Here is a 14,933-nt window from a genome sequence, read left to right as displayed (position 1 = left end):
GTGTCTGCTGCGCCGCACCCTTTTCTACCACAGGAGCTGGCACTATACTCTTGCCTACCTATTCCAGGAAAGTAGATCTGATTGATGATGAACCAGAACCAAATCCCTTTCAGTAAATCGATCCAGACAGCTAATCCAATGATTCAACCACGAGAAAAAGAGAAAGATTTACGAACCCACGTATCGTGTGCACGAGGAACTCCATGGCTTGCCGCCGCCGCCGCCGCGCGCTTGCTGTCCACCACCAAGTCTCCAGCACCCAAAAAATGAAGAAGACACTAGAACGGGGACGGCTAGAACGGTGCATCCATCTGATCCCTGACCCCAACGTACGGACAAAAGAAACGTCCTGGCCCACGGATCAGACGTGCACGCATATTCTGTGCCACGGCTCGCCTCGTCTCACCCCGAACGGCCGTCTTCCATCCGGTTAATTATGGCCCACTACCCACCCGTACCCTATACGTATTACTAAACAATCCTCATTTCTCCTGTATAAACAAATGGCACAGATCCTCATGCACAAAACAACACCCACTACAGCCAACTAGTAGCGCAACATGGCAATATCCTGCTCGGTTTAATGGTTGCGGAAGCTCGAACTGACACACTACGTCATCAAGCGCATCCTTGGGGAGGGCTTCAGTCGTTATCTCTGCTCATGTCTTCACTACCTCATCTGCCACCTTTAGTTTGACGTCGCCATTCTGTGGGGAGGTCGGTGCAAAGCTTTTGAGAAACCAAAGGTTCATGGTTGACATCATGTGGCACAAACATGCAGCAGAAACTTCCCTGAGAAAACCAGAGAACGCTCAAACTATCAAAACATGGCAGTGGAAGCACAAAAAAATAAAATAAGCATGGCTTACACGAACCAACAATTTGATCTATCAGAAAATGCATGATAGTTGGCGGAAGCATGGAAAATTGAGGAAAAAAAAGTTCTCACAAACATATGTGATACGTAAAATTAGAAACCATAGCTTACACGAAGCATCGATTGGAATGAATGAAACATACATGATAGGAAATGGAAGCATATAAAATTGGGACGAAGAGAAAACTTAATACTATAGGAAATATATGCGACACAAAAGTAGGAACCATGACTTTACAAGAAGCAACGAGTTGATCTGTCACAACATACATTGGGTTGTGTTTTCATTAAAATGGGGCTGCAAAAAAAAAGAACAATAGAAACACCCAAAAACCAGGGACTATGGCTATTTTGACTGGTCCTTCCCTTGGTGGATTACTTAAGACATTAATTTTTTTTTAAACGGCACTTTATTACTTAAAAGTTTAAGCATTATACCCGACCTCTGCATAACTAAACCGCACACAGCCAACAAAGTCCTCACGACAAGCCAAAATAAAAGAAGAAGGCGAAATACAAAGATGAATATATGTATGACGCCTAAACCGTAGGAGGCCCAATCCTAAGATCATGATGCCACCCATGTTGGGTAAAAGTATCCCTCGCTGCAGCCTCCAATCGTGTACACACCTCCGTAAACAGGTCTCGATTCTTCACTCGCTGTAGAGAGGACCCTAAACGAAGCGTCCCGGTACATCTGTAGATAACCTGCATAAGGAAAATACTTTTATCATTAAAAACCTTATCATTTCTACATAGCGAAAACGACCAAATCACGTCAAGCGCTTCCATCCTAAGAAGAATTCTAGACATGTGATCAATCACATGTAACCATTGCCAAATATATTAGCAACACTACACGGAGGATACAAGCCAGAAGCTATGTGGATGACTGACCATATAGAACGAGCCAATTTACAATGGAAGAACAAATGTTTTATTGTCTCATCATGCGGACCTCTGTTGGAAAAGGCAGTGCCTAGAAGGTGCTTAGGCACGCCTAGGTGCTAGGCAATGGCCAAACGCCTCGACTAGGGCATAAATGGACGTCTAGACAGGGCAAGCAAGGGATTGCCTACCCAAGCAAGAAATCATGCCACATACTGCACTGATATGCCAAACGGGTTATATTCCAATGGCAGTAGACAGTAATTAACTTATTTATATGCCCTAAACTAATATCAGCACCCATATAATAATCACAAATACACTATGAGTAAAACTATATTACCGCCTAGGCTGTGCCTAGGGCGCTTAGGCACCGCCTAGGCACTCGGCGAAGTCCAACAGCCTCGCTTACGCCTACCGCTTTTTCCAACCTTGATGCGGAAAAATACACATTGTGTACTTCCATGCCAATTCCTCTTAATAAGGTTATCTTTAGTAAGAATGACTCCACGACGAAGATACCACGCAAAGATTTTATTCTTAAGAGGTATCTTCATCTTCCAGATCTTCTTATTATTATCAACTGGCACATCTGACTGGATCAAAGCTCTATACATAGACTCCACTGAGAACCACCCATTTGCATGTAGGTTCCAATGAAAGACATCGGACCCTTGTGACAACTGCACCGTGGTTAACCATTGGAGCAGTATGTTCCACAATTGGAGTCTAGGTCCAAATAAATCCCTTCTGAATGTCACATTTGGCGGAAATGATTCCAAAACCTTGGCAATAGTATCTCCCTTGTGATGCACAATATTGTACAGAGCTGAATATTGTTCCCGGAGAGTAGCATTACCTGGCCACTTATCCTCTCAGAATCTAATTTCCGAGCCATCATTAATTGAGAAGGAACCATAGCGGAAGAAATATTTCTTTGTTGCCATTAGTCCGGCCCAAAAATGAGAGTCCCCAGGCTTCCAGTATAATTGGGATACCGCCTTAGAACCCACATATTTTCTCCTTAGAATGGTTTTCCTTACACCATCTTCCGTCAACAACTTAAACAACCATTTACCAAGGAGGGCCCTATTCTTAACCTCAATGTCATGAATGCCCAAACCGCCTTTGTCCTTGGGACAGCAAACCATACTCCATTTAGCCAGCGATATTTTCTCTCTCGCTATCTCCTTGCCAAAAGAATCTCGATCGAAAGTAATCCAATCTATGTAGTACTCCTTTTGGCAATAGGAAGAAGGAAATCATATATAGTACCATGTTACTTAGTACTGAATTTATGAGGACCAACCCTTCCACCCAGAGATAGCAATTTACCTTTCCAACCGCTAAATCTTTTTTGTAGTCTCTCCTCGACATGTTTCCATTCAACGTTTGTGAGTCTCAAATAATGTATCGGTATCCCCAAATAAGTGATCGAGAACTGGCCCAATCCGCATCCGAATAGCTCAGCATACAGATGGGCCTCGTCTTGATCCTTGCTAAAACAAAACAGTTCACTTATATGGAAATTGATCTTAAGACCTGAGAGTTGCTTGAAGGCTGATAAAATTAATTTCAGATTTCTTGCTTTCTCGAGGTCATGATCCATAACGAGAATCGTATCGTCTCGGCATATTGGAGGATAGATAAGCAACCATCCACTAGATGATTCACTACCCCATCAATTTGGCCATCAACCTTGGCACGCTCAATCATGACCGCTAACATATCAGCCACTATATTGAATAGCATGGGCGATATTGAGTCACCTTGTCGCAATCCTTTCTTCGTTTGGAAATAGTTGCCAATGTCATCATTGACTTTAATGGCAACACTACATCCAGACATGAAACTATGAATCATAGCGCGCCACTCTATAGAAAAACCTTTCATTCTGAGAGTCTCCTGAAGAAAAGACCACTTGATTTTGTCATAAGCTTTTTCAAAGTCGATTTTAAGAACCACCCCATTCAGTTTTTTCTGATGCAGTTCGTGAATTTTTTCATGAAGGACAACAACCCCATTTAGGATATTTCTGCCTTGCATGAAAGCAGTTTGAGAAGGACAAACCACATGTTCAGCAACCGAATTTAGCCTAATTGTCGCTACCTTAGTGAATATTTTAAAACTAACATTAAGGAGGCAAATTGGATGATATTGATGTATCCTTTCAGCCTCATTAACCTTAGGTAATAAAATAATTTCACCGAAGTTTAAGCGGAACAACTCTAGTTGGCCAGTGTGAAGGCAATTCTAGTTTCTAGAACTCAGCGGGAAAACCATCAGGACCCAGTGCTTTGTTATGCTCCATTAGGGAAACCGCCTTTCTAACTTCCTCCTCAGAAAATGGAGATGTTAGAAGGCTATTTTCCTCATCAGAAACCTAGGGGATGTCATCTGTTTGAGACTCATCCATTTAGAAGTTTCCTTCCTCCAGAGTTCCGAATAGATTTTTATAATAACTAGTGATATAAGACTTAAGTTGCTCATGCCCTTCAATCGTGCCCTCCTCCTGTTGTAGGGAATGAATAAGTTTCTCCCGATTTCTACCATTAGCGACACCATGGAAAAATCTCGTATTCGAATAACCTTTCAGGATAAACTGAGAGTTTGAATGTTTGTACCACTTGAGTTCCTCCTCACATAGCATGTGAGCTAACTGGCATTTGATTGACTCTTGATCTCTATTTCGATATCGGAGAGAGGTCTAATCTCTGCCAGAGCTTCTAAATCATCAGTAATAGATGAAAGACGAAGCTTCTCCTTTTTGAGGATACCCGCAGTGTGCCTAGCCCATCCACAAAGGAACTTATGTAATGCACGTATTTTGTTGTTCCATATGTGTATTGTGTTGGGGAACGCAGTAAATTCAAAAAAATTCCTACGCACAAGCAAGATCATGGTGATGCATAGCAACGAGCGGGGAGAGTGAGTCCACGTACCCTCGTAGACCGAAAGCGTTAGCACAATGCAGTTGATGTAGTCGTACATCTTCACGATCCGACCGATCCAAGTACCGAACCTACGGCACCTCTGAGTTCAGCACACATTCATCTTGATGACATCCCGCGAACTTCGATCCAGCAGAGCTTCACGGGAGAGTTCCGTCAGCACGACGGCATGATGACGGTGATGATGTTGCTACCGATGCAGGGCTTTGCCTAAGCACCGCTATGATATGACTGAGGTGGAATATGGTGGAGGGGGGCACCGCACACGGCTGGGATAGATCAACAGATCAACTTGTATGTCCATGGGGTGCCCCCCTCCCCGTATATAAAGGAGTGGAGGAGGGGAGGGGCCGGCCCTCCCTGTGGTGCACCCTGGGGAGTCCTACTCCCACCGAGAGTAGGATTCCCCCCCTTCCAAGTAGTAGGAGTAGGAGAGAAGGAGAGAGAAAAGAGAAGAGAAGGAAGGAGGGGGCGCAGCCCCTCCCCCTAGTCCAATTCGGACTAGGCCTTGGGGGGGCACGCGGCCTGCCTCTCTTTCCCTTAAAGCCCAATAAGGCCGATATACTCCCCGGCGAATTCCCGTAACTGTCCGGTACTCCGATAAATACCCAAATCACTCGGAACCTTTCCGATGTCCGAATATAGTCGTACAATAGATCGATCTTTACATGTGACCATTTCGAGACTCCTCGTCATGTCCTCGATCTCATCCGGGACTCAGAACTACCTTCGGTACATCAAAACAATAACTCATAATATAAATCGTCATAGAACGTTAAGCGTGCGGACCCTACGGGTTCAAGAACTATGTAGACATGACCGAGACACATCTCCGGTCAATAACCAATAGCGGAACCTGGATGCTTATATTGGCTCCTACATATTCTACGAAGATCTTTATCGGTCAAACCGCATAACAACATACGTTGTTCCCTTTATCATCAGTATGTTACTCCCGAGATTCGATCGTCGGTATCCTCATACCTAGTTCAATCTCGTTACCGGCAAGTCTCTTTACTCATTCCGCAATGCATCATCCCGCAACTAACTCATTAGTCACATTGCTTGCAAGGCTTATAGTGATGTGCATTACCGAGAGGGTCCAGAGATACCTCTTCGACAATCGGAGTGACAAATCCTAATCTTGATCTATGCCAACTCAACAAACACCATCGGAGACACCTGTAGAGAACCTTTATAATCACCCAATTACGTTGTGACATTTGATAGAACACAAAGTGTTCCTCCGGTATTCGGGAGTTGCATAATCTCATAGTCATAGGAACATGTATAAGTCATGAAGAAAGCAATAGCAACATACTAAACGATCAAGTGCTAAGCTAACGGAATGGGTCAGGTCAATCACATCATTCTCCTAATGATGTGATCCCATTAATCAAATGACAACTCATGTCTATGGCTAGGAAACTCAACTATCTTTGATCAACGAGCTAGTCAAGTAGAGGCATACTAGTGACACTATGTTTGTCTATATATTCACACATGTATTATGTTTCCGGTTAATACAATTCTAGCATGAATAATAAACATCTATCATGAAATAAGGAAATAAATAATAACTTTATTATTGTCTCTAGGGCATATTTCCTTCATATTGGGGTAAGCCCGGCAACCGGTTTATCCCACACCTCCTTGACCATTTCATTGAACCCATCCCGATGCAACCAACCTAATTCAAACTTGAATTTGCATCGGTATTGTGGTCGAGGTAATCCAGTGGTTAAGATAATGGGTGCATGGTATGAAATAGCCTCTATACGAGGAAGAGGGCGAACAGAAACCATTGGGAATTTGCCAGTCGGTATCCATTAAAACGCGGTGTAGCTTCTCATATGTCGGCTCTGGAAGACTATACGCCCAAGTGAAATGCCTTCCAATCATGGAAACCTCTCGCAAATCTAGAATCTCAATGACATCATTGAAGAGGAAAGGCCAATGATTATCAAACCTACCTCGGCTTTTCTCATTTGGAAATCATAGCAAGTTAAAATCTCCACCAATAAGAATGGGTAGGGATTATCTTTCGCCATATTAACCAGTTCACGGAGAAAAACGGCCTTGAGCTCATCCTGGGCTGCCCCATACACGGCGACGAGGGTCCATGTGAAGTTGTCAGCTTTGTTTCCAATATGGAGTTTAATATGAAACTCTCCATCCGAACTAGCCAGAACATCCATACTCCCTGTGTTAATGTCATGTAAAATGCCCCATAACGGCCTCGAGGTGGCCGTGAAATCCAATTATAGTCTATCCCACCAGACAGGCGGTCAAGCAGACTTGCTGAGAAATCACATCTTCCTATTTCAGATAAAGCCAGAAAATTTAAATTATACTCCCTATTACATTCCGCAATGAATAGATGTTTAGCCAAGTCAGCAAGACCTCTGCTATTAAAGAACATGCCATTCATAAGGAAACAGTAGGAGACTTAGAAAATTACACCCTCTTAGAGGGTTTACGACCTTTTTTCGAACGGTCAGACTTGGTTCACGACCGGAAGTTGTAAGCTCATTCAATGAACTAACCCTGGGTTCCTCCAAGCCCACATCCGAAACCTCCCCTACTACATGAGCGAGTAGCTGACCATCTGATGTGGCATGCAGCTCCTCCTCATCTAGATGAGAGGTAAAAGGTTTGCTAGAAACTCGTGAAGTGACCTTTAAACGATCATATTCCAAATGTCTCAAAGCGTTTGTGGAAACAGAAATATGATTCTCATTATTTCCTAGACTAACACCCACATTATTCAACTTAGCAATGATGAATGTAGTAGAAAAAGATAAAAACGATTTGGGTGATGACGAAGTACCTTGGTTGTCGAGGTTGTGCACAGCTTTACGCCGCCTTGGCCAAAGAGTATTCGTCAGTGTCCGCCGTTCCATCGTCAGTCACTGTATGGCGGGCACGGCGACGCGTCGGCGTCACCAGCGATGAAGAAACTCGTTTATGCCGTAGACACGCAGAAAGATCCCAAAAAACAAAGGCGACACTATTTCTTTTCTGAGGTGCGCGCCGTACCAATTTTGGGATCTTTTTGGGATCTTTATGCGACCTTTACCAAAACAATGTGCGAGGTGCGTTCAAACATTTCTTTCTTCAACAATTTAGCCTACAACAGTATGGAGTGGTTTGAACAAAAGCAAGGCCTTCAGGTCAGCGCGCCATTCACCACATCTCGATGGCCGTAGACACGCAGAGCAAGTCAGCCGAGGCCTCCGCGTACCTTAACATATGGAACAAGCATCGTCTGTGCGTAGGAATAAGCAGAAGGACATCTCCATGAAAAGCTCGTGTGCTACCAGCAAGTCGCCATCCGCACACTCCCCGGCCAGGCCAAGGTCACCGGTGCCTTCCTTGGTGTCGTTAGCGCCACCCTCCTCACTTTCTATGAGGCTGCAGAGGTTAAAAGTGTTATTACTGCTTTGACTTTTGCAACTAAAAATAGCATACAGGGTATACAAGTAAAAAATACACCAGTGAGCCTTAATCTATACCTACTATTAAAGCAAGGTGATATTCTTGGTTTCGTCCCGCAATTAGTTTTTTTCTCATTAGTTTTGATCACATACGAGGTGGCGAGGTGGTACTAAAAGCTGATCTCAATTTTAACGTTGCTGGGTGTTGGGCCTCCTTTGTACAGATACATATATGGGCCAAAATATCATGTCAACTTTATTTTGCCTGCACACCTGTTGTGGAATTATTGCAAAAAGGCCCTTCCCATTTTTGGAAATTGAACCCGCACTCCCCACGTAAGTGGCTCTAGGAAAAACGATTTGGTAAAACAAAAAAATCCCTTTCGCATGCCCTATGTTTCTTCGTATGCAGGCCGGCAGCGTTGGAGGCCGCCGCGGCGAACGGGGTGGACGAGGTGGCGGAGAAGGAGGTGCAGTGCATCCTGGCGCCGCACGGGGACAGCGAGCCCGCGGCGCACCTGTCATCCACTAGCGCGGACCCCGAGGCCGTGCCGGCGACGATGGAGAGAATCAGGATGAGGAGGATGCCACTGCGGATCCATGCCAATCCGGAGTGCCGGCGCAGATCCAAGCGGCCCCGTCAAGCTGCCGCCGAGGTCGACCCTGAGCAGGCCATCGCTGCCGCGCCTCTGCCACAGGCCCAGCCAGCTCCGTGCGCGCAGGCCCAGCCAAAGCCGCGCTGCAATGGGCCGATGAACACGAAGCAGCCATCGGTCGCGGGTGTTACGGTCTGGGAAATCGCAGAGATGGGGTCAACGGGCCTGGGAAATCAGAAGAGAGAGAGAGAGAGAGAGATGGGGTCAACGGAACCAACACCAAAAGAGGGGATCAAGGGCGGGGAGGGAGGAGCTTACCGCGCCCATCAGTGCTCGACCCGGGCGCCACGGGCAAGAAGAGAGAGGGGAACGCCACGGTGTGGGCTGTGGAAGACATGGGTGCGTGGTGTGGTGTGGCTGGAGCACGGATAGAGAGAAGGGCAACGTTGATGGAGTGATGGGGTTCGTGGGCTCGCTGGATGGATGGATAGATAGAGGAGGAGAAGAGCACCGCTGCTCCAGAGGAATGGAGATTGCAGAATAAAAGTACACGTAGTGGAGAGCTTCTCGGTGGGGATTTGTTGGTGTGGATTTGTTTTTTTAATGGCTGCACCGACCACAAGGTACTAGCATCGATTGCAAAAGAAATCTAAATGAGCACCGATATAAGGGCAACTCCAACGTATCGAGGCAAACAGACGCAAATTTTATTCATTTTTTGTCCTTTGGGTCGTGGTTTTCAGCTTTGTTCACCTTGTTTGCATTTTGATTGATAGTGTGCCCAACGCGTTGATGCATTTTCATCCGCGCGGCCGGTATCCAGTCAACTTTTACTCTTTTTGCGTCTATCAAAAAAATTGCCCAAAGTTCACATAATTCAACCAAACACAAATATTTTATAGTTTCACAACCAAACAAAATCTCATGGTTTACAAATCAATTGGCACAAATACATTTGAAAGATAAAAGTTAAATCTCATAGTAGCTTGGAGTGTTGCTGCTGGGGGCGGAGGCGAGAGGTGGCCTAGACATTGGGGTGCTATGGCCGCGGCGAAAACAGTCCACCAACGCCGGCAAGAACAGTCATCAGGTACGGCGTGCTGCTGAGGGCGGTATGTGGGTGCAAGCGGCGGCCTGGACACCGAAACTAGGCGGCAACGGCGAGGGAGGGGCGGCGGCCGTGTGTGGTGGTTGTCGGTGGGAGAGAAGGGGAATGGCCAATGTGTCACCGACTTGCAGCCCATGGGGAGGACAAGGAGGGTGTCGCGCGCGTGTGCTTCGTGTTCGCACCGACGCAAACCCGGTCCAAATTTGGGTCGATAAAACATCGTGAGTGGACAAAAAATGAACGCTCGTCCATTTGTGTCGGCGCGTTGGGCCGTGATTTATTTCTGTTTCGACCCAAACGGACACACGCAGACAGTTTGTGTCGGCGCGTTAGAGTTGCCCTAATTAGTTGTCGTTGTTTTTTTGTTACAGTCATAGTTTAATGTTCATGCCTACCACAACTTATGAATACATCATCAGATACAATAATTAAAAATAAGTGAAATATTGGAAATAAATACTTCTTAAGGGAGAAGATATTTTGGAGCTCACCCGGACTTGCCGACAATTAAGATATTCCTCAACTCTGGATGTCACCGACATCGTTGGTGAGACGGGATGGGGAGAGGGAGGGATGAAGAGTAGAGAGAATGTGACAACAGTGCATCAACCTGAAATTTAGCTATGATGGGGAGGAAAAACTTGCTTTTTTAGGTTCCATAGCTAAGGTTATTGCCTTGGAATTGGTTATATTAGAACATGTTGTGACCATGTGAACAAGAGTCTTGACGAATGTTTATTGGATAGGGGCCTATGATATTTTTCTCCCTTGAACCTTTGAATAGTATACAACAATTCTACCATTTGTATATCCTGCTAAAGACAATTACACATTTCTCTTTCACTCGATGATAGTGCTAAATTGAAGTAGGCGCCATCAAAGGATATCCCTATGACTTTCTCAACTTTATACTACTTAGTATGGACAGCAACAATCCTTTTTTTAATTGCAGACACCGAGCGTGTTTTTTTTAAATACAGAGTGTTTCAAATTCTTCTTGCTTAAAAAAATGCTTTTAAATATGTTCACACTTTTAAAAAAATGCTCAAAATTCCCAAAAATGATTTCAACTTTTTTAAAATAAGTCACAAAATTTTTCTTAAAAAACATGGTTAAAAGTGTTCATTTTCGAAACATGTTTCAATTCTCATAAAAATATTAAAATTTCAGAATTTTTTAATTATTTTATAAAAATAAAAAATGTGTTTAAAAAAATATATATAACCGATTACTAGACTATTCCATGCACCACTACTCTTCCATCAGAAGAAGGATGTTAGGGTGGCTTCTTTACGTCTACACTTCATACTTCGAAAAGCGATAACACTATAGACTTATTAATGATGTTTATCAGAATTGTATATAAGAAATGGCGCGTACTATCACATGGGGCTGGCTTCACAATATTTTTTGCCCGTTGCAACGCACGGGCATTTGTACTAGTTGAAACCTAAAGGAGAAGACTTGATCAGGAAGTATGCGGTTTGGGTACCTAGGACAGATCCATGGAAGAATTCCACAGATGTACAAAAACCCCGGGAATCAAACAAACATATCATGACTAGTAGATACAAACAAGAGCTAAACTTATGGGCAAAATCCACTAAAACGGTCAAACTAGCGATTACACCGGAATCATCGCGAGAAGCAAGTGTTTGGCATCACAGGTCACAACACAACCAAGAATCCTATAAAGTAAGTGTGGGAAAAATCCTCGGCGTCATTGGTGCCATCCTCCTCACCGTCTATGACGCTACAGAACTTAAAAGTACTATTATTGTTTTTATATTTACAGAAGTAAAAACCCACCAACTGAGCAATATTTGATTTGAAGCCAAAAGGAGAACACTCAATGAGGAAGTGCAGTGTATGGGTACCTAGGACAGAGCCATGGCAAAATTTTACATATGTACAGGAACCATAGGAATGAAGCAACCATTTATATCATGAGTAGTAGATAAAAGTAAGGGCTAAAAATCCACTAGAACGGTGAGAATAGCAATTACACCTGAATCATCACGGGAGGTGCAAGTGTTTGTCATTACAGGCCAGAGCACAACCTAGAACTTGCAATGGCATTAAGTTCACCACGACTCCATGTGGATGGCCGTGGGCAGCAGAATCAGCCGAGGCTTCCACGTACCTTGAGATATGGTACAAGTATCATGTGTGCGTAGAAATCAATCAGCAGAAGGAAATCTCCATATATAGTGCTGTCACGCTACCAGCAACCCGCCATCCGCAACCTCCTCGGTGTAGTTGGCGCCATGCTCCTCAGCTTGTATGATGCTGCAGAACTTTAAAGTGTTACTGTTGAGCCTTTTTTAACTAAAAATAGCATGCAAGATTCAGAACAAAAAAAAAATACACCACTGGAATGATTTCAAACGAAAAAGGAGTGCACTTGGATGAGGAAGTGCGATGCTCGGGTACCTAGAACAGAACAGAATTCTATCACAAATGTAGATGAACCCTACTAGGAATCAAAGAACCATATATATCATGACCACTGTTTCAAATAGCCCGCTAAGAGACTTTGGTCCAAACAAATGAATAAACATTTTAAATAGCGTGCTATAGCGGATAGCATTTGGAAGAGGTCCGGCGCTAAGATGCTTAGCACTATTTAAAACTATGATCATGACAAGCTAATGGATACATATCAGGGCTAAACTTAAAATTGAGGGCAAAATCCACAAACGGTGGATCACAGAATTTCACAAAATGTACATGACCCCTAGAACATAACACGATGATCCAGCGTACCAATGGGAACCACCAAGAACATGCTGTTGTGTCCAGTGAACGTGCAAGGTGCGTTTAAACCGTATTTCTTTATATGGAAATGATGCAATATTGATATAATAATAAATCAACCACTTCATGGTGGCATCTATCTTATGTTAGGGTGCAGATTTCACATGAGACATGGAGATTTGATGAGACAAATGATTATTATTATTAACTAGTTGATGAGAGGAAGCTCACTGTTTCCCTGTTGTATGTATATACCCATGATTTTTCTTTTTTGTGAAGCAAGCATCAGACACTCTTATTGGGTGAGTTACAACCGACTATTACTCATTTAGATTAAACTCTTTTATTTCTTAATAATTACAATTTCAATTTTCCATATTTGATCATTTGTTAGAGTTTGGACATACGATCTTAACGAATATATTTGTGTACCATGTTTAGCGCCTACATAATAATATAGGTAAATATTAAAATAATATTTTTTATATTTTAACAATAGGCATGAAAATACAACTTCAATAAATCTGAAGCATTTATTACAGGGAATTTGACGTAGCTGGTTCATTTTTGGGACACCTTTTTTCTTCGTACCCAAATTACTCTTGACCAGAGAAAATAGATGAAATAAAACATAAGTCTTTATAGACTAAGGTGTGACACTTCAATATCCATTGGCAGTTTTGTCCATTGTAGTTTCCTTATATATCATAGAAGAGGCCTAAAAATTAATTGAGGTTTCTAGATGTATGCATGTATATTTTCAATGCAAATAAACAAAGGATAATTATTTAGTACATACTAAATATGAAAACTAGAATATGGTAATTTTCTATGTGTGATTTTGTTCTATAAATGTTGTGTTTCATCTTAACTAGTTCAACAAGGATGCTTAGCACTTGGCTTGAGTTAGTAGCATTCAAATCAACTCACAATCAAATATGTTCTTTAATGATTTCATATGCAGTATGAAAAAAATGTTTGGTACATGTATGCATGGAGAATTTTTGTACCAATTTGTTTTGGTAAAGCCGACACTTTGTTGGTGACCAGACAACAGGTGTCTTGGGTACTCGTGTATCAATGAATAAATTTCTCCATCTTCGTTAAACGAGAGAAAAGTTTTTCAGCCCACGAATGAACGGTGGTGCAAAAAAGGTACACTTCACACTTTCGTCAAGTCCAGTATATAAGGTACCCGCAAATCTCCCGCAACCGTTCGGACCACGCTCTCTGGACCACAATTTCTCCCGTAAACAGGAGATAAATGTGGCGCGCGGTGGGGGGGGGGGGCTTTACAGGAGTGCGGACCGTTCTTACGCCTTCTTCTGACTGCCCCAACCCATCATATATCCTCCCCCTCGCCCGCGCGCATTCTTTCCTGGCGCCAGCTGCCCACATTCATGCCGCTGCAAGGGTGTCGGACAACATTGAAGACGGCTCATGGCGGAGGCGACCTCTCACTGTATCCGCCATTGAAGAGTTGTCAGCCGAGGGCACCGCCCGCAATGGGTCTCTGGGGTCCGCGCCTGATTAATGCTGGAGACACGTGACTGCACGGGAAGGGATGGATATCTACCACACCCGTTAATTGCCATTGTCTGTTCATAAGCCGCCATTAAGCATGCTCGTCGGCGGAGAAACCTACTCCAGCACCGCACATTGACGCACTCGGACACCACGCTTCACCGAAATCTGCTATATAAAGGCGACCACACCCGGCTAAGGGCCTGTTTGGTTCCAAATAAGTCACCAACTTATAAGTCGAAAAGTGCAAAAAGTGACTTATTTTGCCAAACGGACCCGACTTATAAGTCACCCCAACTTATAAGTCATAAGTTGCTCCACCCCAACTTAAAACTTATAAGTCACCCCCTTTTGCATGGGTCCCACCACTTGCATAATGTTGATTGGTGTGAAAAGGTGTGGAAAGGTGACTTATAAGTCAGGTGACAACCAAACAGGTGTGACTTATAAGTCACTGGTTTTAAGTCACCTGACTTATAAGTAAGGAACCAAACAGGCCTTAACTCCACACACAACACAAGCCCCTCCCCATCCTCCTCCCCGACTGCAGGTGGCGAAGCTCTGTGAGAGAGCCTTTCCACAGAGATTAAACACGCCATGGCCGCCGCCTGGCAGAGTCGCCTGATGTCTCCGACGAGGAGGACGAGACTGGCTTCGAAGACACCGCTCCGGCTCCCGCGCCTATGTGCACGCCGGCTTGAGCATAGAGCAGGCGCATGTACACTACAACGCCGCCATGGTGGAGGTGCAACCTGCATCGGTGCCTCTGTAGGTTTTCCAGCAGACCCAGGAGGA

This window comes from Triticum dicoccoides, chromosome 3B, assembly GCF_002162155.2.
Source record: "Triticum dicoccoides isolate Atlit2015 ecotype Zavitan chromosome 3B, WEW_v2.0, whole genome shotgun sequence".
NCBI lineage: Eukaryota > Viridiplantae > Streptophyta > Magnoliopsida > Poales > Poaceae > Triticum > Triticum dicoccoides.
Note: the sequence above shows the minus strand (reverse complement) of the source record.